The sequence below is a fragment of the Tenrec ecaudatus genome, chromosome 8 (assembly GCF_050624435.1).
Source record: "Tenrec ecaudatus isolate mTenEca1 chromosome 8, mTenEca1.hap1, whole genome shotgun sequence".
NCBI lineage: Eukaryota > Metazoa > Chordata > Mammalia > Afrosoricida > Tenrecidae > Tenrec > Tenrec ecaudatus.
In genome coordinates, this window is record NC_134537.1 from 64,288,231 (window position 1) to 64,311,005 (window position 22,775).

The 22,775-nt window shown below is 43.9% G+C and overlaps 1 long non-coding RNA gene across 9 annotated transcripts in view; it reads right to left on the reverse strand.

The window, feature by feature from the left end:
* LOC142454957 (uncharacterized) overlaps positions 1-22,775 on the reverse strand; it is a 140,264-nt gene that overhangs the window by 19,014 nt on the left and 98,475 nt on the right. For 8 of the 9 annotated variants that reach the window (XR_012785727.1, XR_012785730.1, XR_012785729.1 and 5 more), the window contains 2 exons: positions 19,268-19,411; positions 16,871-17,013 (listed from right to left, as the gene is read on the reverse strand). The exons of the other annotated variant lie outside the window; for it this stretch is intronic. This is a non-coding gene — a long non-coding RNA (uncharacterized LOC142454957). Of the gene's footprint in view, positions 1-16,870; positions 17,014-19,267; positions 19,412-22,775 lie in introns of those variants that run through there. 9 annotated transcript variants of the gene reach the window in all.

A 22,775-nucleotide genomic window follows, 5' to 3' on the forward strand; every position in this document is an offset into this window, starting at 1 on the left:
TGCTTACATATTTTTGACCATTTGGTTACCAGTCACATTTTACAACAATTCCACCAGCAGGCCTCCTGAATTGTGTTAAAATAGTGGGAAAAAGTCGCAATGTAGCTGCTCCCACACTTGGCGACACCCTGTCTGTCATAGAACTCTGCTCCATTGGTTTTCCAAAGTTGAGACTTTGGAAGTAACGCCAGGCCTTTCTTCTGAGGGACCTCTGGATGGATTCAAATAGCCAGCCTTTTGCTTAGTAGCCTAGCCCCTTAACTTTAAATTACCTATAGGAGTCACTAGTTATTTAATTGACTAACCACAAAGTCGATGATGTGGGGAGAATTATCAGCCCCATTTTTCAAACATGGATTCTGAGGCACACTAAGACACCGCTTTCGTTGGAAGGGCGTTCATGCAGAACTAGGAAGTTTGTTATCTAGGCAGTGAGCCCTCCTACTCAGTCACGATCACCGACTACTCAGAACTGTTTTGGAGTCAGGAGAGACTTTATGTAAAGACTCCACAAAGGATCAATGTTCAGGCTGGATTCTGGAGGGATCAATGTATGAAAGATACTTGCTTGTGTTTGCATCACATTTATCCCTATCATTTTTCTCATTCAACCAAAACTCAGTTCCAGGCGGATGGCAACGACAGTAACCAGATTGTTCTGTGTGACTTCTACAGTAGGACACATAGACCATCTGAATAGACCCTTTGATTCTGTCCCCCCTCTCTCCCATAGACAAAACAGCAGCCAGCACCAGACCCGAAACCTGCAGATTAAGAGTATGTCAAAAGTAAAAAAGAGCTGTCAATACCCTGAAAAAGTAGCCTGCAGAAGAGAAGTCACAGAATCGAAAGCTACAATTGAAAAAAAAAAAAAAAAAAAGAAGCTCCAGGTGAGTGGAATTCAAACAACCGAGACCAATGAAAACAATAGAGCTTCTCAGAGTGGTCCATGCTGGATTAGTGATAGCCAGGTTCAAGTCACATTGGCCTGAATTAGTGTCTCCACACAAACCCCTATGCTTCTGAAATTCCTAGTACCCTGTGTCCTACAATCCTTATTACCTAATAACACTGCTCATTCTACATTATAGACAAGTTCTAGTTTGTTGAGACCTCTGATTCAGTGTGACTCTGCAGGAAAGAGTAGGAAACCCCATCGGAATTTTCAAGGATGCGGATCTTTATTTGAGCAGCCAGCTTCATCTTTGTTCTGGGGAGTTGTCTGGTGCTTTTCTCACACCAAACTTGCAGTTAGCATCCAGATATTTAAACCCCTGCATCAATACCGTTTCTTTTTGAGGTTTATAATCATCCAGTGCTATTAAATCAATTCCAATATATAGTGACCTAGTGGACAGAGCAGAACTGATGCCTAGAGTTTCTGTATAGTGAAAGCCTCACTTTAGTCCCGGTGTTTCAAATCGCTGACCATGCAGTTAGCAGGCATAACACCTGTATTCCTCAGTGTGAGGTCCCAACAAAAAAAATCACTGCTATCGATTCACTTCTGAGGTTAGTGTCCCTATGGATCACAGTAGAGCTGTCTCTGTGGGTTTCTGAGATTGCAGCTCTTTGTGGAACTAAAAAGCCTCCTCTTTCTCCAGAGAAGCATCAGGTGGTTCATACGTTTGACCTTACAGCTAGCAGTCTGTCGTGTTACCCACATACACAAGTGTGTTTTTTGAGGACTGCAAACCAAACCAAGCTCAAGACCTTTGAGTCCATGTTGCCTCCTATTGACCCTCTTGTATAGAGTAGAACTATTCCTGTCGCGTGCTGAGACTCAACTCAATGAGTGTAGACATCCTCAACCATCTCCCAGGTGAAGACTTGTGGAGGAAATATAATATCTAAGGGGGTTAATGGAAGGGTGACTAGAGTCTGTCCCCTGAGGAGCAAGCCCTACTGGCCATCGAGGTAATTCTCATAAAATTCTTTCCTATGTGGCAGCAGCTGCAGCAACCTGGTTGATGGAGACCTTCTATATAATCAAGAGCCTGCACAGTGTCACAGATATAACAGCTGAAAATGGAAAGCTTGACTTACATTCCTTTCCCTTGGTTTCAATCCACATGGGAACAGTTAATCATGCTGCAGGAGTTAGGAAAGAACTATAGGTGACTCTAGAGCTACCTACTTGGCCACTGGTCACGTCTACAGGAAGACAATGGTGTTCATTTAAGCCTAGATCTTGTCTAAATTTTGAATCAGACATCTGAGCAGGGTGAGACCAGGTTGCATGTATAATTGCTGCCTAACCCAGATGGAATTGCATCTCTCAAACACTCACTACCACCGAGTTGAAGGTGAATTATACCGCCACCATTGTGCAGGGTACAATTGCCCTTGTGTATGTTTTGGTGGCTGGAACACTTTTCTGGCCAAAGCAGACCTCTTCTTTCTGGTGAGATAGGGTCCAATGATCACATATTTTTGACCATTTGGTTAGCAGCCCAATTTTACAACCATTCCCCCACCAGGTCTCCTGAATTTTGTTAAAATAGGTGGGGTGGAGGGAAGTCGCAATCTAGCAGCTCCCACTCTTGACGATACTCTGTGTGTCATGGAACTCTGCTCCATTGGGTTCCCAGGGATGAGAGTTTGGAAGTATCCTCAGGCTTTTCTTCTGAGGGACCTGTGGATGGATTCAAATAGCCAACCTTGGTTAGTAGCCAAGCCCCTAAATTTTAATTAACCTATAGTCCTGATTAGTTTTTACTTGACTAACCACAAAGTGGACGATGTGGGGAGAATTATCAACCCCATTTTTCAAACAAGCAAACTGGGTCACACCAAGACATCGCTTGAGTTGGAAGAGCACTCATACAGAACTAGGAAATTTTTATATAGGCAGTGAGCCCTCCTACTCAGTCACTATCACTGACTCCTCAAACACTTTTGGAGTCAGGAGAGACTGTATGTAAAGCCTCCACAAAGGATCAATGTTGAGGCTGGAGGCTGGAGGGATCATTGTATTAAAGATACCTGCTTTTGTTTACATCACTTTTATCCGTATTATTCTTCTCATGCAACCAAAACTCAGTCCCAGGCAGATGGCTATGACAGTAACCAGACTTATCTGTTTGACTTATACAGTAGGACACATAGACCATCTGAATAGACCCTTTGATACTGTGCCACTTTCCAACCCATAGACAATAGTACAGCCAGCACCAGACCCGAAACCTGCAGAATAAGAGTTTATCAAAAGTCTAGAAAGAGCTGTCCATACCCTGAAAAACAAGTCTGCAGAAGAGAAGACACGGAATCGAAAGCTACAAGTGAAAAAAAATAAATAAAAGAAGCTCCAGGTGAGTGGAATTCAGACAACCGAGACCAATGAAAACACTAGAGCTTCTCAGGGTGGTCACGCTGGTTTAGTGGTAGCCAGGTTCAAGTCACATTGGCCTGAATCAGTCTCTCCACCCAAATCCAGAGGCTTGTGAAATTCCTAGTACCCTGTGTCTTGCAGTATATATTACCAAATAACCCTGCTGTTTCTATTTTATAGCCACCTTCTCATTCATTGAGACTTCTGATTTAGAGTGACTCTGCAGGACAGAGTAGGAAGGCTGTGAATCTTCATGTGAGCAGCCAGCTTCATCTTTGTCCTGGGGAGTTGTCTGGTGCTTTTCTCACACCAAACTTGCAGTTAGCATCCAGATGTTTAAACCCCTGCATCAATACGGTTTCTTTTTGAGGTTTATAATCATCCACTGCTATTAAATTTATTCTGATATATAGTGATCTTGTGGACAAAGCAGAACTGATCCCTAGAGTTTCTCTTTAGTGGAAAGGCTCTCTTTGGTCCTGGTGGTTTTAAACCGCTGACCATGCAGTTAGCAGGCAAAACACACTACACCCCTGGTGCTCCTAAGTGGGAGGTCTCAACAAAAAAATCACTGCTATCGATTCATGTGTGAGCTTAATGTCCCTATGGATCACAATAGAGCTGTTTCGGTGGGTTTCTGAGATTCCAGATCTTTGTGGAAATTGAAAGCCTCCTCTTTCTCCAGAGAAGCATCTGGTGGTTCGAACTGTTGACCCTAAAGTTAGCAGCCCGTCGTGTTATCCACATACACAAGTTTGTTGTGTGAGGACTCAAAACCAAACCAAACTCACTAACTTCTTGTCCATGTTGCCTCCTAGTGACCCTCTTGGACAGTGTAGAACTGCTCCTGTGGGGTGCTTTGGCTGTAACTCAATGAGTGTAGACATCCTCAACCATCTCCCAGGTGAAGACTTGTGTAGGAAAAATATTATCTAAGGGGGATAATGGAAGGGTGACTAGAGTCTGTCCCTTGAGGAGCAAGCCCTACTGGCCATCGCGGCAATACTCATAAAATTCTTTCCTAGGTGGCAGCAGCAGCAGCAACCTGGTTGATGGAGACCTTCTAGGTAATCTAGAGCCTGCATAGTGTCACGAAATTAACAGCTGAAAATGGAAAGCTTGAGTTACATTTCCTTCCCTTGGTTTCAATCTAATGGGAATAGTGAATCATGCTGCAGGAGTGATCAAAGAATTATAGGTGAGATGATAGCTAGCTACCTGGCCATAGGTCACGTCTGCAGGAAGACAATGGTGTTGGTTTAAGCCTAGAAGTTGCCTGAATTTTGAACCAAATATCTGAGCAGGGTGGATCCAGGTTGCATGTAGCCTTATTGCCTAAGACAGATGGATATGCATCTCTAAAACACTCACTGCCACTGAGTTGACGGTGATTTAAAATGCAACCATGTGAAGTGTAGAACTGCCGTTGTGTATGTTTTGGTGACTGGAACACTTTTCGGCCGTAGCACACCGCTTCTTTTTCTTGAGATAGGGTCCACTGGTTACATATTTTTGATCATTTGGTTAGGAGCCCTATTTTACAAATATTCCACCACCAGGCCTCCTGAATTGTGTTAAAATAGGGGGGGAAATTGGCAATTTGGCTGCTCGCACTCTTGGCGAACCCCTGTCTGTTGTAGAACTCTACTCCATTCGTTTCCCTGGCCTGAGAGTTTGGAAGTATAATATGAGGCCTATCTTCTGAGGGAACTCTGGATGGATTCAAATAGGCAGCCTTTGGCTAAGTAGCCAAGCCCCTTAACTTTAAATAAGCTATATGTGTGATTAGTTATTTCATTGACTAACCACAAAGTGGATGATGTGGGGAGAATTATAAACCCCATTTTTCAAACAAGGAATATGAGGCACAGTAATACACCACAGGAGTTGGAAGAGCGCTTATCAGATAGGAAGTTTGATATGTAGGCAGTGAGCCCTCCTACTCAGTCACAATCACCAAATAATCAGAACTGTTTTGGAGTCAGGAGAGACTGTGTTTAAAGACTCCACAAAGGATCAATGTTCAGGCTGGATTCTGGAGGGATCAATGTATGAAAGATACTTGCTTGTGTTTGCATCACTTTTATCCCTATCATTTTTCTCATTCAACCAAAACTCAGTCCCAGGCAGTTGGCAACGAAAGTAATCAGACTGTTCTGTCAGAATTCTACAGTAGGACACATAGACCATCTGAATGTACCCTTTGTTTCTGTGCAGCTCTCCATCACATAGGCAAAACTGCAGCCAGTACCAGACCCAAAACCTGCAGATTAAGAGTTTGTCAAAAGTCTAGAAAGAGCTGTCAGTACCCTGAAAAACTAGCCTGCAGAAGAGAAGACACAGAATCGAAAGCTACAAGTGAAAAAAAAAAAACTGCAGGTGAGTGGAATTCAGACAACCGAGATCAATGAAAACACTAGAGCTTCTCACAGTTGTTCACGCTGGTTTAGTGGTAGCCAGGTTCAGGTCACAATGGCCTGAATCAGTGTCTCCACCCAAATCACTAGGCTTCTGAAATTCCTAGTACCCTGTGACCTGCAGTCCTTATTACGCAATAACCCGGCTGATTCTACTTTATAGCCACCTTCTCTTTCATTGAGGCCTCTGATTCAGAGAGATTCTGCAGGACAGAGTAGGAAACCCCACCCGGATTTCCAAGGCTGCGGATATTAATGGGAGCAACCAGCTTCATCTTTGTCCTGGGGAGTTGTCTGGTGCTTTTCTAACACCAAACTTGCCTTTAGCATCCAGATGTTAAATCCCTTCACCAATAGGATTTCTGTTTGAATTTTATAATCATCCACTGCTATTAAATATATTCAATATATAGTGATCAAGTGGACAGAGCAGAACTGATCCCTAGAGTTTCTGTTTAGTCGAAAGCCTCACCTTGGTCCTGGTGGTTTCAAAGTGCTCTCCATGCACTTAGCAAGCACAACACACTACACCCCCTGTGCTCTTCAGTTTGAAGGCCCAACTATAAAAATCACAGCTACCGATTCTGTTCTGAGCATTTTGTCAGTATGGGTTACAGTAGAGCTGTCTCTGTGTTTTTGAAATTGCAGATATTTGTTGAAATAGAAAGCCTCCTCTTTCTCCTGAGAAGCTACTGGAGTTTCGAACTGTTGACCTTAAAATTAGCAGCCCGTCGTGTTATCCATTTACACAAGTGTGTTGTGTTAGGACTCAAAACCAAGCCAAACTCACTATCTTCGAGTCCATATTGACTCCTAGTGTCCCTCTGAGGCTGTAAGTCAATGCGCGTAGACATCCTGAGCAATCTCCCAGGTGAGGACAATTGGAGGAAAAATATTACCAAAGTGGGTTTATGGAAGCGTGACTAGAGTCTGTCCGCTGATGAGCAAGCCCTACTGATCATTGAGGCAATGCTCATAAAAGTCTTTCCTAGGTGGCAGCAGCAGCAGCATCCTGGTTGATGGAGACCATCTATGTAATCTAGAGCCTGCATAATGTCACAGAATTAACACCTGAAAATGGAAAGCTTGAGTTACATTCCTTTCCCTTGGTTTCAATCCACATGGGAATGGTGAATCATGCTGCAGGAGTGAGGAAAGAACTATAGGTGAGGTGAGAGATAGCTACCAGGCCACTCTTCAACTCTCCAGGAAGACAATGGTGTTGCTTAAGCCTAGCAGTTGCCTGAATTTTGACCCAAACATCTGAGCAGGGTGGGTCTAGGTTTCATGAAGCCTTGCTGCCTAACCCAGATGGAAGAGCATCTCTAAAACACTCACTGCCATCGAATTCAGGGTGACTTATAGTGCCACCATGGGAGAGGGTAGAATTGCCCTTGTGTATGTTTTGGTGGCTGGAACACTTTTCTGGGAGTGGCAGCCCTCTTTTTCTCCTGAGATTGGGGCCAATGTTTATATATTTTTGACCATTTTGTTAGTAGCCCCATTTTACACCAATGCCACCACCAGTCCTCCTAAATTGTGTAAAAATACGGGGGTGGGAGTGGCAATCTAGCTGCTCCCACACTTGGCAACCCCCTGTCTGTCATAGAACTCTGCTCCATTGGTTTCCCAGGGCTGAGAGTTTGGAAATTACATCAGGCCCTTCTTCTGAGGGAACTCTGGATGGATTCAAATAGCCAGCCTTTTGCTTAGTAGCCAAGCCCCTTAACTTTAAATAACCTATTGGCCTGATTAGTTTTTAATTGACTAACCACAAAGCCGATGATGTGGGGATAATTATCACCCATTTTGCAAATATGGAAACTGAGGCACACTAAGACTCTGATTGAGGTGGAAGAGCACTCATGCAGAACTAGGAAGTGTGTTATCTAGGCAATGAGCCCTCATACTCAGTCACAATCACGGACTACTCAAAACTGTTTTGGAGTCAGGAGAGACTCTATGTAAAGACTCCACAAAGGATCAATGTTCAGGCTGGATTCTTGAGGGATCAATGTATTAAAGATACTTGCTTTAGTTTGCATCACGTTTATCCCTACCATTCTTCTCATGCAACCAAAAACTCAGTCCCAGGCGGATGGCAACAACAGTAACCAGACTGTTCTATCTGACTTCTACAGTGGGACACATAGACTATCTGAATAAACCCTATGATTCTGTGGCACTGTCCATCCCATAGACAAAACTGCAGCCAGAACCAGACCCGAAACCTGCAGATTAAGAGTTTGTCAAAAGTCAAGAAAGAGCTGTCAATTGCCTGAAAAACTAGCCTGCAGAAGAGAAGACACAGAATCAAAAGCTACAAGTGAAAAAAAAAAGAAGGTCCAGGTGTGTGGAATTCACACAACCGAGAACAATGAAAACACTACAGCTTCTCAGAGTGGTTCACGCTGGTTTAGTGGTAGCCAGGTTCAAGTCACATTGGCCAGAATCAGTGTCTCCACCCAAATCCCTAGGCTTCTGAAATTCCTAATACGCTGTTTCCTTCAGTCCCTATTACCCAATAAACCTTCTGGTTCTGCTTTATAGCCACTTTCTCGTTCGTTGAGATATCTGATTCAGAGTGACGCTGCAGGACAGAGTAGGAAACCCCACCGGTATTTCCAAGACTGCATATCTTTGTGAGCAGCCAGCTTCATCTTTGTCCTGGGGTCTGGTGCTTTTCTAAAACAAACTTGCAGTATGCATCCAGATGTGAAACCCTTGCACCAATAGGGTTTCTCTTTGAGTTTTATAATCATCCACTGTTACTAAATCTATTCCGATATATAGTGATCAATTGGACAGAGCAAGGCTGATCCCTGGAGTTTGTGTTTAGTGGAAAGCCTCACCTTCGTCCTGGTGGTTTCAAATCGCTGACCATGAAGTTTCCAGGCACAACACACTACACCCCCTCTGCTCCTCAGTGTGAGTTCCCAACAAAAATATCATTGCTATCGATTCAGTTCTGAGTTACTTATCCTATGAATCAAAGTAGAGCTGTCTCTGTGGGTTTCTGAGATTTCACATCTTTGTGGAAATAAAAAGCCTCCTCTTTCCCCAGAGAAGCATCTGGTGGTTCGAACTTTTGACTGTACAGTTAGCAGCCCGTCGTGTTATCCACTTGCACAAGTGTGTTGTGTGAGGACTCAAAACCAAACCAAACTCCCTACTTTGAGTCCAGGTTGCCTCCTAGTGACCCTCTTGGATAGAGTAGAACAGCTCTTTTGGGGTGCTGAGGCTGTAACTCCATGAGTGTAGACATCCTCAACCATCTCCCAGGTGAAGACTTGTGGAGGAAAAATATTATCTAAGTGGGTTAATGGAAGGGTGACTAGAGTCTGTCTCCTGAGGAGCAAGCCCTACTGGCCATCGAGGCAATTCTCAAAAAGTCCTTTCCTAGGTGGCAGCAGCAGCAGTAACTGGTTGCTGGAGACCTTCCGTGTAATCTAGAGCCTGTATACTGTCAGAATTAACAGTTGAAAATGGAAAGCTTGAGTTACATTCCTTTCCCTTGGTTTCAATACATATGGGAATAGTGAATCATGCTGCAGGAGTGAGCAAAGAACTATAGGTGAGGTGAGAACTAGCTTCCTGGCCAATGGACACGTCTGCAGGAGGTCAATGGTGTTGGTTTAAGCCTAGCACTTGCCGAATGTTGACCCAAACATCTAAGCAGGGTGTCCAGGTTTCATGTTGTCTTGCTGCCTAACCCAGATGGAAGTGCATCTCTCAAACACTCACTACCACCGAGTTGAGGGTGATTCATAGTGCCACCATGGGACAGGTTAAAACTGCCCTTGTGTATGTTTTGGTGACTGGAACAATTTTCTGGCCGTAGCAGATCTCTTCTTTCAACTGAGATAGTGTCCAATGGTTACATATTTTTTACCATTTGGTTAGCAGCCCCATTTTACAACCATTCCACCCCCAGGTCTCCTGGATTGTGTTAAAATAGGGGGAAAAAGTGGCAACATAGCTGCTGCCACTCTTGGCGACACTCTGTCTGTCATAGAACTCTGCTCCATTGGTTTACAAGGCTTGAGAGTTTGCAAGTAACACCAGGCCTTTCTTCTGAGGGACCTCTGAATATATTAAAAAAGCCAGTCTTTTGCTTAGTAGCCAAGTCCCTTAACTTTTAATAACCTATAGGACTGATTAATTTTTAATTGACTAACCACAAAGTCGATGATGTGGGGATAATTATCAACCCCATATTTCAAACAAGGAAACAGAGACACCGCTTGAGTTGAAATACCGCTCATGCAGAACAAGGAAGTGTGATATCTAGGCAGTGAGCCCTCCTACTCAGTCACAATCACCGACTACTCAGAATTGTTTTGGAATTGGACAGACTGTTTGTAAAGACCCCATAATGGATCAATGTTCAGGCTGGATTCTGGAGGGATCAATGTATTAAAGATTCTTGCTTGTGTTTGCAACAATTTTATCCCTATTATTTTTCTCCTGCAACCAAAACTCAGTCCCAGGCAGATGGCAACGACAGTAATAAGACTGTTCTGTCTGACTTCTACAGTAGGACACATAGACCATCTCAATAGACCCTTTGATTCTGTGCCCCTCTCCCTCCCAAGACAAAACAGCAGCCAGCACCAGACCCGAAACCTGCAGATTAAGAGTTTGTCAAAAGTCTAGAAATAGCTGTCAATACCCTGAAAAGCTAGCCTACAGAAGAGAGAACACAGAATCGAAAGCGGCAAATGAAAAAAAAGAAGAAAGAAGCACCATGTGAGGGGAATTCAGACAAGCGCGACCAATGAAAACACTAGAGCTTCTCAGAGTGGTACACGCTGGTTTAGTGGTAGCCATGTTCAAGTCACATTGGCCTGAATCAGTGTCTCCACCCAAATCCCTAGGCTTCTGAAATTCCTAGTACCCTGTGTACTGTAGTCCCTATTATGCAATAACCCTGCTGATTCTAATTTATAGCCACTTTCTTGTTCGTTGAGACCTCTGATTCAGAGTGACTCTGTAGGACAGTGTAGATAACCCTACAGGGATTTCCAAGGCTGCGGATCTTTATGTGAGCAGCCAGCTTCATCTTTGTCCTGGGGTGTTGTCTGGTGGTTTTCTCACACCAAACTTGCAGTTAGCATCCAGAAGTTAAACACCTGCATCAATAGGGATTTTTTTTAGGTTTATAATCATCCACTGCAATTAAATCTTTTCTGAAATATAGTATCAAGTGGACAGAGCATAACTGAACCCAAGGGAAAGGAATGTAACTCAAGCTTTCCATTTTCAGCTGTTAATTCTGTGACACTATGTAAGCTCTAGGTTACATACAGGGTCTCCATGAACCAGATTTCTGCTGCTGCTGCCACCTAGGAAAAATTTTATGAGAATTGCCTGGATGGCCAGTAGGTCTTGCTCCTCATGGTCCAGACTCTCTAGTCACTCTTCCATTAACACCCTTAGGTAATATATTTCCTCCACAGGGCCTCACTCGGGAGCTGGTTCAGGATGTCTACAGGCATTGAATTACAGCCTCAGCAACCCACAGGAGCAGTTCTACTATATCCAAGAGGGTCACTAGGAGTCAACCTGGATTCAAAGGTAGTGAATTTGGTTTGGTTTTGGGTCTCACACAACACTCTTGTGTATGTACATAACACGATGGGCTGCTAACTGTAAGGTCAACAGTACGAACCCCGAGATGTTTCTCTGGAGAAAAGAGGCGGCTTTCTATTTCCACAAAGATCTTCAATCTCAGAAACTCACAGAGACAGTTCTACTGTGATCGATAGGGACACTAACTTCAGAACTGAATCTAAAGCAGTGATATTTTTGGTTGGGACATCACACTGAGGAGCACAGGGGGTGTAGTGTGCTTTGCCTGCTAACTGCGTGGTCAGCGGTTTGAAACCACCAGGACCATGGTGAGGATTCCACTAAACAGGAACTCTAGGGATCAGTTCTGCTCTTTTCACTTGATCACTATATATCAGAATAGATTTAATAGCAGTGGATGATTATAAAACTCAAACAGAAACCCTATTGGTGCAGGGGTTTAACATCTGGATGCTAACTTCAAGTTTGGTGTTAGAAAAGCACCAGACAACTACTCAGACAAAGATGAAGCTGACTGCTCCCATAAAAATCCGCAGCCTTGGAAATCCCAGTTGGGTTTCCTACTCTGACCTGCAGAGTCACTCTGAATCAGAAGTCTCAATGAACGAGAAGGTGACTATAAAGTAGAATGAGCAGGGTTATTGGCTAATAGGGAATGGAGACACAGGGAACTAGGAATTTCAGAAGCTTAGGGATATGGGTGGAGACACTGATTTAGTCCAATGTGACTGGAACCTGGCTACCAATGAACCAGAGTGAACCACTGTGGGAAGCTCTTGTGTTTTCACTGGTCTCAGTGGTCTGAATTCCACTCACCTGGAGCTTCTTCTTTTTTTCCACTTGTAGCTTTTGATTCTGTGTCTTCTCTTCTGCAGGCTAGTTTTTCAGGGCATTGACAGCTCTTTCTAGACTTTCAACAAACTCTTAATCTGCAGGTTTCCGGGCTGGTGCTGGCTGCAGTTTTGTCTATGGGAGGGAGTAGGGCCCAGAATCAAAGGGTCTATTGAGATGGTCTATGTGTCCTACTGTAGAAGTCAGACCGAACAGTCTGGTTACTGTCGTTGCCATCCACCTGGGACTGAGTTATGGTTGCATGAGAAACATGACTGGGATAAAAATGATGCAATCACTATATATCAAAATTCGCAGTTCTGCAAGAGCGCTCTTCCAACTTCAGCGGGGTCTTGTTTTGCCTCAGTTTCCTTGTTTGAAAAATGGGGTTGATAATTCTCCCCATATCATCCACTTTGTGGTTCGCAATTAAAAAAATAATCACGCCTATAGGTTATTTAAAGTTAAGGGGCTTGGCTCCTAAGCAAAAGGCTGGCTATTTGAATCCATCCAGAGGTACCTCAGTAGAAAGGCCTGATCTAATACTTCCAAACTCTCAGCACTGGGAAACCAATGGAGCAGAGTTCTATGACAGAAAAGGGGTCGCCAGGAGTTGGAACAGTTTGATTGCCACTTTTCCGCCTATTTTAACACAATTCAGGAGGCCTTTCGGTGGAATGTGTGTAAAATGGGTCTACTAACAAAATAGCGAAAACTATATAACCATTGGGCCAAATCTTAGGAGAAAGAAGAGGGCTGCTACTGCCAGAAAAGTGTTCCGGCCACCAAAACATACACAAGGGAAGTTGTACCATGTCCCATGGTGGCAGTATAAGTCACCCTCAACTCGATGGCAGTGAGTGTTTGAGAGATGCACTTCCATCTAGGTTAGGCAGCAAGACTAGATGCAACCTGGATCCAACCTGCTCAGATATTTGCGTCAACATTCAGGCAACTGCTAGGCTTAAACCAACACCATTGTGTTCCTGGAGACGTGACCAGTGGCTAGGTAGCTAGCTCTCTCCTCATCTATAGTTCTCTGCTCACTCCTGCAGCATGATTCACTCTTCCCATGTGGATTGAACCCAAGGAAAAGGAATTTAACTCAAGCTTTCCATTTTCAGCTGTTAATTCTGTTACACTATGCAGGATCTAGATTACATAGGTCTCTATTAACCAGGTTGGTGCTGCTGCTGCCATCTAGAAAAGAATTTTATGAGCATTGCCTCGATGGCCAGTAGGGCTTGCTCCTCAGGGGACAGATTCTAATCACCCTTCCATTAAACCCCTTAGGTAATATTTTTCCTCCACAAGTACGCACCTGGGACATGGTTCAGGATGTCTACACCCATTGAGTTACAGCCTCAACACCCTCAGGAGCAGTTCTACTCTATCCAAGAGGGTCACTAGGATTCAAGATGGCCTCGAAGGTTGTGAGTGTGGTTTTGTATTGAGTCCTCACACAACACAGTTGTGTAAGTGGATAATACGACGGGCTGCTAAGTATAAGGTCAAAAGTTTGAACCACTAGATACTTCTCTGGAGAAAGAGGAGGCTTTCTACTTCCACACAGATCTTCAGTCGGAGAAATACACAGAGACAGCTCTACTGTGATTCATAGGGACACTAACCTCAGAATTGAATCGATAGCAGTGATTATTGTTGGGACTTCACACTGAGGAGCACAGGGTGTGTAGGTGTTGTGCCTGCTAACTGCATGGTCAGCGGTTTGAAACCACCAGGACCAAGGTGGGGCTTTCCACTAAACAGAAACTCTAGGGATCAGATCTGCTCTGTCAACTTGATCACTATATATTGGAATAGATTTAATAACAGTGGATGATTATAAAACTGAAACAGAAATCCTATTGGTGCAGGGGTTTAACATCTGCATGCTATCTGCAAGTTTGGTGTTAGAAAAGCACCAGACAACTCCCCAGGACAAAGATGAAGCCTTCTGCTCCCATAAAGATCTGCAGCCTTGGAGATCCCGGTGGAGTTTCCTACTCTGTCCTGCAGAGTCACTCTGAATCAGAAGTCTCAACGAATGAGAAGGTGGCTATAAAGTAGAATCATCAGGGTTATTGGGTAATAGGGACTGCAGGGCACAGGGTACTAGGAATTTCAGAAGCCTAGGGATTTGGGTGGAGACACTGATTCAGGCCAATGTGACTTGAACCTAGCTACCACTAAACCAGCGTGAAACACTTTCAGAAGCTCTAATGTTTTCATTGGTCTCGGTTGTCTGAATTCCACAAACCTCGAGCTTCTTCTTCTTTTTTTTTTTTTTTACTTGTAGCTTTTGATTCTGTGACTTCTCCTCTGCAGCCTAGTTTTTCAGGGTATTGACAGGTCTTTCTAGACTTTTGAAAAACTCTTAATCTGCAGGTTTCGGGTATGGTGCTGGCTGCACTTTTGTCTACAGGAGGGAGAGAGACACAGAATCAAAGTGTCTATTCAGATGCTGGATGTGTCCTACTATAGAAGTCAGAGAGAACAGTCTGGTTACTGACGTTGCCATCCTCCTGGGACTGAGCTTTGGTTGCATGAGAAGAATGATAGGGATATAAATGATGTAAACACAAGCAGGTATCTTTAATACTTTGATCCCTCCAGAATCCAGCCTGAACATTGATCCTTTGTGGGGTCTTTGCATACAGTTTCTCCTTACTCCAAAAACAGTTCTGAGTAGTAGGTGATTGTGACGGAGTAGGACGGCTCACTGCCTAGATATCAAACTTCCTAATTCTGCATGAGCACTCTTCCAACTCCAGCGGTGTCTTAGTGTGCCTCATTATCCTTGTTTGAAAAATGGGGTTGATAATTCTCCCCATATCTTCCACTTTGTGGTTAGTCAATTAAATAACTAATCACGCCTATAGGTTATTTCAAGTTAAGGGTCTTGTCTACTAAGCAAACGGTTGGATCTTTGAATCCATCCAGAGTTCCCTCAGAAGAAAGGCCTGGTGTAAAACTTCCAAACTCTCAACCGTGGGAAACCAATGGAGCAGAGTTCTATGACAGACATTGGTGGCCAAGAGTGAGAGCAGCTAGATTGCCACTTGTTCCCCCATTTGAACACAATTCAGGAGACCTGGTGGTGGAATGGGTGTAAACTGTGGCTACTAACAAAATGGTCAAAATATATATAACCATGGGCCCTATCACAGGAGAAAGAGGAGAGCTGCTACTCCCAGAAAAGTATTCCAGCCACCAAAACATACACAAGGGCAGTTCTACCCTGTTCCATATTGGCACGATAAGTCACCCTCAAATTAATGGCAGCGAGTGTTTGAGAGATGCACTTCCATCTGGGTTAGGCAGCAAGACTACACGCTACCTAGATCCACCCTGCTCAGATGTTCGGGTCAAAATTCAGGCTACTGCTAGGCTAAAACCAACACCATGTCTTCCTGGAGACGTGACCAATGGCCAGGTAGCTAGCTCTCACCTCATCTATAGTTCTTTCCTCACTCCTGCAGCATGATTCACTATTCTCATGTGGATTGAAATCAAGGGAAAGGAATGTAACTCAACCTTTCCATTTTCAGCTGTTAATTCTGTGACATTATGCAGGCTCTAGATTACATAGAGGGTCTCCACCAACCAGGTTGCTGCTGCTGCTGCCACCTAGGAAAGAATTTTTTGAGCATTGCCTCGATGGCCAGTAGGGCTTGCTCCTCAGGGGACAAACTCTCATCACCCTTCAATGAAACCCCTTAGGTAATATTTTTCCTCCACAAGTCCTCACCTGGGAGATGGTTCAGGATGTCTACACTCATTGAGTTACAGCCTCACCATCCCTCAGGAGCAGTTCAACTCTATCCAAAAGTGTCCCTAGGAGTCAACATGGACTCAAAGGAAGTGAGTTTGGTTTGGTTTTGAGTCCTCACACAACACACTTGTGTAACTGGAGAACACGACGGGCTGCCAACTGTAAGGTCAACAGTTCGAACAACCAGATGCTTCTCTAGAGAAAGAGGAGGCTTTCTATTTCCACAAAGATCTTCAATCCCAGAAACTCACAGAGAGCTGTACTGTGATCGATAGGGACACAAACCTCAGAACTGAATTGATAGCAGTGATTTTTTTTCTTGGGACCTCACATTGAGGAGCACAGGTTGTTTTGTGTGTTGTGCCTGCTATCTGCATGGTCAGCGATTTGAAACCACCAGGACCAAGGTGAGGCTTTCCACTAAACAGAAACTCTAGGGATCAGTTCTGCTCTGTCCACTTGATCACTATATATTGGAATAGATTTAATCGCAGTGGATGATTATAAAACACAAACAGAAAAACCTATTGGTGCAGGAGTTTAACATCTGGATGCTAACTGCAACTTTGGTGTTCGAAAAGCACCAGACAACTCCCCAGGACAAAGATGAAGCCTTCTGCTCCCAAAAAGATCTTCAGCCTTGGAAATCCCAGTGGGGATTCCTACTCTGTCCTGAAGAGTCACTCTGAATCAGAGGTCTCAACAAACTAGAAATTGTCTCTAAAGTAGAAACAGCAGGGTTATTGGGTAATAGGGACTGCAGGACACAGGGTACTAGGAATTTCAGAAGCCTAGGGATTTGCGTGGAGACACTGATTCAGGCCAATGTGACTTGAACCTGGATACCACTAAAGCAGCGTGAACCACTCTGAGAAGCGCTAGTGTTTTCATTGGCCTCGGTTGTCTGAATTCCACTCACCTGGAGCTTCTTTTTTTTTCTCTTGTAGCTTTTGATTCTGTGCCTTCTCCTCTGCAGGCTAGTTTTTCAGGGTATTGACCGCTCTTTCTATACATTTCACAAACTCTTAATCTGCAGGTTTCCGGTCAGGTGCTGGCTGCAGTTTTGTCTATTGGAGGGAGAGGTGAACAGAATCAAAGGGTCTATTCCAATGGTCTATGTGTCCTACTTTAGAAGTCAGACAGAACAGTATGGTTACTGTCTTTGCCATCTGCCTGGGACTGAGGTTTGGTTGCATGAGAAGAATGATAGGGATAAAAGTGATGCGAACACAAGCAAGTATCTTTAATACATTGATCCCTCCAGAATCCAGGCTAAACATTGATCCTCTGTGGGGTCTTTACATACAGTCTCTCCTGACTCCAAAACAGTTCTGAGTAGTCGGTGATTGTGACTGAGTAGGTGGGCTCACTGCCTAGATATCACACTTCCTTGTTCTGCATGAGCGGTATTTCAACTCAAGCGGTGTCTCTGTTTCCTTGTTTGAAATATGGGGTTGATAATTATCCCCACATCATCGACTTTGTGGTTAGTCAATTAAAAATTAATGAGTCCTATAGGTTATTAAAAGTTAAGGGACTTGGCTACTAAGCAAAAGACTGGCTTTTTTAATATATTCAGAGGTCCCTCAGAAGAAAGGCCTGGTGTTACTTGCAAACTCTCAAGCCTTGTAAACCAATGGAGCAGAGTTCTATGACAGACAGAGTGTCGCCAAGAGTGGCAGCAGCTATGTTGCCACTTTTTCCCCCTATTTTAACACAATCCAGGAGACCTGGGGGTGGAATGGTTGTAAAATGGGGCTGCTAACCAAATGGTAAAAAATATGTAACCATTGGACACTATCTCAGTTGAAAGAAGAGATCTGCTACGGCCAGAAAATTGTTCCAGTCACCAAAACATACACAAGGGCAGTTCTAACCTGTCCCATGGTGGCATTATGAATCACCCTCAACTCGGTGGTAGTGAGTGTTTGAGAGATGCACTTCCATCTGGGTTAGGCAGCAAGACAACATGAAACCTGGACACCCTGCTTAGATGTTTGGGTCAACATTCGGCAAGTGCTAGGCTTAAACCAACACCATTGACCTCCTGCAGACGTGTCCATTGGCCAGGAAGCTAGTTCTCACCTCACCTATAGTTCTTTGCTCACTCCTGCAGCATGATTCACTATTCCCATATGTATTGAAACCAAGGGAAAGGAATGTAACTCAAGCTTTCCATTTTCAACTGTTAATTCTGACAGTATACAGGCTCTAGATTACACGGAAGGTCTCCAGCAACCAGTTACTGCTGCTGCTGCCACCTAGGAAAGGACTTTTTGAGAATTGCCTCGATGGCCAGTAGGGCTTGCTCCTCAGGAGACAGACTCTAGTCACCCTTCCATTAACCCACTTAGATAATATTTTTCCTCCACAAGTCTTCACCTGGGAGATGGTTGAGGATGTCTACACTCATGGAGTTACAGCCTCCGCACCCCAAAAGAGCTGTTCTACTCTATCCAAGAGGGTCACTAGGAGGCAACATGGACTCGAAGGTAATGAGTTTGGTTTGGTTTTCAGTCCTCACACAACACACTTGTGTAAATGGATAACACGATGGGCTGCTAACTGTACAGTCAAAAGTTCGAACCACCAGATGCTTCTCTGGAGAAAGAGGAGGCTATCTATTTCCACAAAGGTCTGCTATCTCAGAAACTCAGAGACTGCTCTACTGTGATCCATAGGGACATTAACCTCAGAACTGAATCGATAGCAGTGATTTTTTGTTAGGGACCTCACACTGAGGACCACAGTGTGTGTACCGTGTTGTGCCTGCTAACTGCATGGTCAGCGGTTTAAAAACCAGGATTAAAATGAGGCTTTCCACTAAACAGAAACTCTAGGGATCAGTTCTGTTCTGTCCACTTGATCACTATATATTGGAATAGATTTAATAGCAGTGGATAATTATAAACCTCAAAAAGAAACCCTATTGGTGCAGGGGTTTAACATCTGGATGCTAACTGCAAGTTCGGTGTGAGAAAACCACCAGACAACTCCCCAGGACAAAGATGAAGCTGGCTGCTCAAATGGACATCCGCAGCCTTGGAAATCCCGGTGGGGTTTCCTACTCTGTCATGCAGAGTCACTATGAATCAGAGGTCTCAACGAACGAGAACGTGGCTATAAAGTAGAATCAGCAGAGTTATTGGGTAATAGGGACTGCAGGACAAATGGTACTAGGAATTTCAGAAGCCTAGGGATTTGGGTGGAGACTCTGATTCAGGCCAATATGACTTGAACCTGGCTACCACTAAACCAGCGTGAAACACTGTGAGAAGCTCTAGTGATTTCACTGGTCTCTGTTTTCTGAATTCCACTCACCTGGAGCTTTTTTTTCACTTGTAGCTTTCGATTCTGTGTCTTCTCTTCTGCAGGCTAGTTTTTCAGGGTATTGACAGCTCTTTCTAGACATTTGACAAACTCTTAATCTGCAGGTTTCAGGTCTGGTGCTGGCTGCAGTTTTTTCTATAGGAGGGAGAGGGGCACAGAATCAAAGGGTCTATTCAGATTGTCTATGTGTCCTACTGTACAATCAGACACAACAGTGTGGTTATTGTCATTGACATCCACCTGGGACTGAGTTTTGGTTGCATGAGAAATATGATAGGGATAAAAGTGATGCAAACATAAGCAATATATTTAATACAATGATCCCTCCAGAATCCAGACTGAACATTGATATTTTGTGGAGTCTTTACCTACAGTCTCTCCTGACTCCAAAACAGTTCTGAGTAATCAGTGATTTTGACTGAGTAGAAGGGCTCACTGCCTAGATAACAAACTTCCTAGTTCTGCATGAGCACTCTTCCAACTCAAGCGGAGTCTTAGTGTGCCTCATTTTCCATTTTTGAAAAATGGGGTTGATAATTCTTCCCACATCATCGACTTTGTGGTTAATCAATTAAAACTTTATCAGGCCTATAGGTTATTTAATGATAAGGGGCTTGGCTCGTAAGCAAAAGGCTGGCTATTTGAATCCACTGAGAGGTCCTTCAGAAGAAAGGCCAGGTGTTACTTGCAAACTCTCAGCCCTGGTAAACCAAGGGAGCAGAGTTATATGACAGACAGGGTGGCGCCAAGAGTGGGAGCAGCTAGATTGCCACTTTTCCCACTATTTTAACACAATTCAGGAGGCCTGGTGGTGGAATGGTTGTAAAATGGGGCTGCTAACCAAATGGTAAAAGATATGTAACCATTGGACACTATCTCAGGAGAACGAAAAGATCTGCTACAGCCAGAAAAGTGTTCCAGTCTCCAAAACATACACAGGTGCAGTTTCAACCTGTCCCATGGTGGCACTATAAATCACCCTCAACTCGGTGGTAGTGAATGTTTGAGAGATAAACTTCCATCTGGGTTAGGCAGCAAGACTACATGCAACCTGGATCCACCCTGCTCAGATTTTTGGGTCAACATTCAGTCAAGTGCTAGGCTGAAAACAACACTGTTGTCTTACTGGACACGTGACCAGTGGCCAGGTAGCTAGCTCTCACCTCACCTATATTTCTTTGCTCACTGCTGCAGCATGATTCACTATTCCCATGTGGATTGAAACCAAGAAAAAGGAATGTATCTCAAGCTTTCCATTTTCAGCTGTTAATTCTGTGATACTATGCAGGCTCTAGATTACATAGATAGTCTCCATCAACCAGGTTGCTGCTGCTGCTGCCACCTAGCAAAAAATTTTATGAGAATTTCCTCGATGGCCAGTAAGGCGTGCTCCTCAGGGGACAGATTCTAGTCACATTTCCATTAACCCCCTCAGGTAATATTTTCCTCCACCAGTCTTCACCTGGGAGATGGTTGAGGATGTCTACACTCATTGAGTTACAGCCTCAGCACCCCACAGGAGCAGTTCTACTCTATCCAAGAGGGTCACTAGGAGGCAACAAGGACTCAAAATTAGTGAGTTTGGTTTAGTTTTCAGTCCTCACACAACACACTTGTGTAAGTGGATAACACGACGGGCTGCTAACTGTAAGATCAACAGTTCGAACCACCAGATGCTTCTCTGGAGAGAGGGGAAGCTTTCTATTTCCACAAAAATCTGCAGTCTCAAAAACGCACAGAGATAGCACTACTGTGATCGATAGGGACACTAATCTCAGAACTGAATCGATCACATTGATTTTTGTTGGGCTCTCACAATGAGGAGCACAGGGTGTGTAGTGTGTTGTGCCTGCTAACTGCATGGTCAGTGGTTAGGAACCACCAGGACCAGAAAGAAGCTTTCCACTAAACAGAAGCTCTAGGGATCAGCTCTGCATTGTCCACTTGATCACTATATATAGTAATAAATTTAATAGCAGTGGATGATTATAAACCTCAAAAAGAAACCCTATTGTTGCAGGGGTTTAACATCTGGATGCTAACTGCAAGTTTGGTGTGAGAAAAGCATCAGACAAATCCCCAGGACAAAGATAAAGCTGATTGCTCACATAAAGATCCGCAGACTTTGAAATCCCGGTGAGGTTTCCTACTCTGTCCTGCAGAGTAACTTTGAATCAGAAGACTCACTGAACGAAAAGGTGGCTATAAAGTAGAATCAACAGGGTTATTGGGTTATAGAGACTGCAGGATACAGTGTACTAGGAATTTCAGAAGCCTAGGGATTTGGGTGGAGCCACTGATTCAGCCAATATGACTTGAACCTGCGTACCACTAAACCTGCGTGAACCACTCTGAGAAGTTCTAGTGTTTTCATTGGTCTCGGTTGTCTGAATTCCATTCACCTGGAGCTTCTTTTTTTTTTTTTCCACTTCTAGCTTTCAATTCTGTGTCGTCTCTTCTGCAGGCTAGTTTTTCAGGATATTGACAGCTCTTTCTATACTTTTGACAAACTCTTAATCTACGGATTTCGGGTCTGGTTCTGGCAACAGTTTTGTCTATTGGAGGGAGAGGGGCACAGAATAAAAGGGTCTATTCAGATGGTCTATGTGTCCTACTGCAGAATTCCGACAGAACAATCTGGTTACTGTCGTTGCCATCCGCCTCAGACTGAGTTTATTTGCATGAGAAAATTGATAGGGAAAAAATTGATGCAAACACAAGTAAGTATCTTTAATACATTGATCCCTCAAGAATCCAGTCTGAACATTGATCCTTTGTGGAGTCTTTACATACAGTGTCTCCTGTTTCCAAAACTGTTCTGAGTAGTATGTGATTGTGACTGAGTAGGATGGCTCTCTTCCCACATAACAAACTTCCTAGTTCTGCATGAGCGCTCTTCTAACTCAAGCGGTGTCTTAGTGTGCCTCGGTTTCCTTTTGTGAAAAATGGGGTTGATAATTCTCCCCACATCATCCACTTTGTGGTTAGTCAATTAAAAGCTAATCAGGCCTATAGGTTATTTAAAGTTAAGGGGCTTGTCTACTAAGCAAATGGCTGGCTATTTCAATCCATCCAGCGGTCCCTCAGAAAAGGACTGAGGTTACTTCCAAACTCTCAGCCAAGGGAAACCAATGGAGTAGAGGTCTATGACAGACAGTGTCGCCAAGAGTGGAAGCACCTAGATTGCCACTTTTTACCCCTATTTTAACACAAATCAGGGATCCTGGTGGTGAACTTGGTGTAAAATGGTGCTGCTAACCAAATGGTAAAAAAATATAACCAGTGATTCCTATATCAGGGAAAAGATAGGGCTGCTACATCCAGAAAAGTGTCCAGCCACCAAAACATATACAAGGGAAATTCTATCCTGTCCCATCGTGCCAAAATATGTCACCCTCAACTCATTGGCAGTGAGTGTTTGAGAGATGATTTCCATCTGGGTTAGGCAGCAAGACTACATGCAACCTGGATCCAACCTGCTCAGATGTTTGGGTCAACA